Source organism: Condylura cristata, unplaced genomic scaffold (assembly GCF_000260355.1).
Source record: "Condylura cristata isolate star-nosed mole 26May11 unplaced genomic scaffold, ConCri1.0 scaffold00003, whole genome shotgun sequence".
In the NCBI taxonomy this organism is placed as follows: Eukaryota; Metazoa; Chordata; class Mammalia; order Eulipotyphla; family Talpidae; genus Condylura; species Condylura cristata.
The window spans coordinates 67559474-67563997 of record NW_004567104.1 but is presented as its reverse complement, the minus strand read 5'-3'; positions in this window follow the sequence as shown (position 1 = coordinate 67563997).

The following is a 4524-nucleotide window of genomic DNA, read 5'->3' as shown; positions in this document are numbered from 1 at the left end:
TTCTCAGATGCATGTTGGAGACGACTGGTTAAGCTGATCGCTGTCTTCACAATACTCAATATTTGCGGGATAGCCGTCTCCATCTTTAGGCACAACTTCTGACGCTGCAGCCCTTCCCCATGGACACTGCCTGCTTTTCTCTGTTCCTGCTTGCACCCTGTGCTGGGGCCTTCTGTCCATTCTCTCCCCTAAATGACTCTCCTCAGATGGTGGGTAGGGAGAAAAGGGAACACCGAGCACCTTACTCTGTTCGCGGTAAGGCTCTTCCTTGTCCATCACCCTCTTTTCCTTCGCTGTCTTTCTCCAGGGACTCCCCTTCTCTGTATTTCCAAATCTCCCCTAGAGCAGTTCTCCAGCCCTGCAGCCAAAACTAGAAGCTACTGAAACCCCTCCCTGGCCATTGTTTGTATGCATTTTCTTTCACCTTTAAGAGTTTTATTTCTTTTCTTCCATCGCTGTTCATTTTTGGACTGTTTTGATTTGTCCTTTCACGTGTAGTCCCTGTTGTTCTTCACCTCCTTTGCTTTGGGCTGGTTCTCTGTTAAAGTCCCCTGCTCTTTGCCAATCTTTTCCCCAGAATTTTCAGACTCCTCTGCCCCAGTTCAGCTCCCGTCCTTCCGTCCACAGTGGCCAGCGTGGGTCAGCTGTGGGCTCTTAGCATCTCTAGCATCAGCTTTCTTTGTTTCCTCTAAGACAACCTGAAGGATGCAACTATCTCTTGCTCTAAGTACTGCTAAAGGGGCGAGTTTAACCACCATCACCTCCTGCACTACTATGGTTGAAAAGCTCCCGCAGGTGATTCTACCAAGGAGCTGAGTGGAGAACTCACTATGTGCTTTTAATTTGCTTTGCATGTATTGTCTCAAAGCTTCCTTAATGTCCAGCATGACTGTTTTGTTTCCCTCTTAACCTGAGACCTCTGGGTGCTGTTCTTCAGCTCCGTGTTTCTCCAAGGACTGTCTCATTCACTACATCAGAATTATTAATACACTTGCCAAAAAAAGATACAATTTCACAGCTCCCATTTGGACCTATTTCGATCATCTCAGGAGATGTAGGAGTCTGCATTTGGGATAAATACTTCTCCCTGTGCTCTTTGAAAGGATGAGGGATTTGAGTAATGTTGTGTATCACCAAGAAGAAATGACTAGAGAGTAGGCTAATGTGGGCCTCACTGTCCAGTGCATTTCCAATTAGGCTGGCGGCTCAGGGATGATGCTCTTGTAAAGGCTTCTCAGAAGGGCCTTTGATTCTGTCTCTCTTGTCCACAGCTCAGTAGCCCTGCCATGCTATGATTTTCTGCATATGGGTAAAATTGGCACACAAACGTGCATAATGCCCTTGTTTTCATTATGTGCACTTACTTTGTGGCTACATTTCCAGATCAGACTAGAAAGGGAAGCTCCATTATGGCTATTAAAGCAACAAAAACCTCTTTTTTGCCACCTCTTTAAGCAACTAACAGGCTCTGAGACCAAGCTGGTGATGTCTCATATCACACATGACTGCTTGAAAGGTTTTAGAGTCACTTCCAAAAGAAATGACTGTGTCAATAAGTTTTCCTGGATAAGCACAATTCAGAGCATACGTCAATTTTTAACCACCCTCACTCAAATTTCCACTAAGCTGAGCTCTGTTTCTCAACTAGGAACTTAATGATCCAGACACCCTTTCCTCAGTTAGTGAGAGGCCACAGGTACTTCCCCTTGGGTCAAGTTTTCATTTAAGCAGTTATTGAATACCTGCTGTATGCAATACCCAAGGACTGCAGGTGTAATAGAAAAAAGAAGACAAAGTCCTACTTTCAAGACCTTGCAAAGTAAGTGGCCAAGAAATCATTATACCCCAAATAGTGTGTCTAGATTAACAAATGGTTTTTATTTTGCTACAAATCTTTAATTTTGGTCAGGCTCAATGGGAAGACACTTAGGTTCTACAAAGCATCAGGTGAGGTAATTCAGTTGGAATGTTGTTTCCAAGATGGCGCACCATCATGGCTGGACAGTTGGTGTTTGCTGTCAGCTTAAAAGTTTGGCTGGGAGCCTTAGTTTCTCTCTGCCTGTGCCTCTTGACTAGGTTTGGACTTTCATAGCATCGAGTTCCAAGGATGAACATCCCCAAAAGAAAGGCAGAATGTGTCCTGTTGTTTATGCCTTAACCTTAGAAGCCCCAAGACTCTTCCATTACACCTAATTGGTTGAGGAAGACATGCCCAGATCAAACAGAGTAGACATTATAACTTGACAAGAAGCATTTCAAAGAATGTATGTCCATGTTTTAAAGTCACCACATTAGGAAATGTATAATCTCATGGAATAAGTAAGAGACAATCATGTTGCTTTCTTGATCTGCCTAAGACAATAATAATTGTCTTTCTTGCCAAAAGCAAGTAAAAGGTGCCAAGGAGAAAAATGATGGTGGGAAGAGATGTAGGTAATGTAGAGAACAGACAATGAGTTTAGTTTTAAGCAGCATGTTCAGGAATATCATCATCATAATGACCTTTGATCAAAGACCTAAAGGAGACCTGGCAGCAAGATGATTGTATAACCAGGGTACAGAGCATGTAACTTAATTCTTTAGGGAGGGCAGCTTATCTTTATATTTCCATTCTGGGCCTCTGCCTTGAACTCCAGATTCCAAGGTATATCTCCCTTTGAAAATTTAAAGATATCTCACATTGGCACATGCAACATCAAACGCCACGTCTTTTAAAATGCTTTCCCGGCCCTCCCTGGTGGTGCAGCGGGTTAAAGCACAGCACTGAGAAGCTAAAGCCACTTCCGCATGAGTTCGATTCCCGCCTGCCCCGGAGGTGACCGCATGGCGTGGCAGACCCCTCCTGACCCACCCGCTGCTCCCCTCAGTAGTGTACTTCCTCAATCTGCCTGTTCTGCTCCCCACTCTGTCTCTGGCGAAGCCTCTCGCCGCCCCTGAGCCTCTGAGCCTCTGGCCTGTACCCCAGTTCTGTATGAACAAATAAATAAATCTTTTTTTAAAAAAATGCTTTCCTAACACCTCTTCCTTCTCAATAAATGACAACCCAACCTCTCTTGCTTAAACCAAAGACTCAGAGCCCACTGGTTATGCAATCATCTTGCGGCCTGGTCTCCTTTAGGTCTTTGATCAAACGTCATTGTGATGATGATGTGTCTGAACATGCTACTTAAAACTAAACTCACTCTCTGCTCTCCATACTACCTATATCCCTTCCCACCATCTTTTTTGTCCTTGGCACCTCTTGCTTTTGGCCTCTTATTATACGATAAAATCCCGGGCCCTCCCTGGTGGCGCAGCGGGTTAAAGCACAGTACTGAGAAGCTAAAGCCACTTCCGCATGAGTTCGATTCCCGCCTGCCCCGGAGGAGACCACATGGCATGGCAGACCTCTCCTGGCCCACCCGCTGCTCCCCTCAGCAGTGTACTTCGTTGATCTGCCTGTTCTGCTCCCCACTCTGTCTCTGGTGAAGCCTCTCGCCGCCCCTGCACCTCTGGCCTGTACCCCAGTTCTGTATGCATAAATAAATAAATCTTTTAAAAAAAAAATCCCTGGAGTTGGGATATTTTGTCTGTCTTAGTCACTGGTGAATCCTCCGTGCTTAGAACAATGGTCTATGATGACTGCACAATGAGTTTTTGTTAAAAAAGCAAATGAATGTGAGTTGTCACTCTTTGGCAACAAGCATAGAAAAAAAAATCCAGAAACAGGGAAAATGGGAGCAAGGGGACTAACAAATATATAAGAACTAGAGAGAAACAACAAAGCTGTCTACCTTGTTTTACACCCAAGTTCTAGTCATAGAAGAAAAACTTTTAAATATTCTTCAAAGTATATTGGCTGGACCTAAATCAAATGTCTATGCCTATGTCCATTTCTATAATCTTCCACATGGACATGGAGAAATGAGCTGGGAGGTTCTGGCAAAGAAAGAGGCTTCAGATAAGCTTGCATGGCAGAAAAACAAGCTTCTAAATTGCTTCATCTTTTATTTCATCCTTCTCAACCAGAAGGTTTTATCTACAGCCAACAACTCTTGCACACCAAGTGATAATGCGCCAACAATAAGAAAAGGAAAGCAATCATTTGATGAAAATTATCCCTATTATTGAAGAATTTTATTTCGGTTGGGAAATTATGATAAAAGCCTTAGTGAATTGCACATGAAATAGAGACAGTTAATAAGAAAGAAAAAAAATGAAAAACTCAGAGCAGTGGAAACACCTCAGGAATATTCAGCTAAAACCATGCACAGGATAGAATCTTTAATAAGCTTTAAGTATTGAGGAAGCAAAATTGTCTACAATGAAATGGGCCTAAGAGAGACAAATTCCTGGAGAATATAGCTTGAGTTTGCCAATCTCAATGTATATTTATAATCACTTGTCTGGATTCTCCTGGCTTACTTGAAGTTTTGGCTACCAGTGAAATCTCTGTACATATGGAAGATTTCTTCTTCACACTGAAAGGTAAACTAGATCTCAGGGTCCCCAGCAGAGACCTGAACATTCCCTGACAGAAGTCAA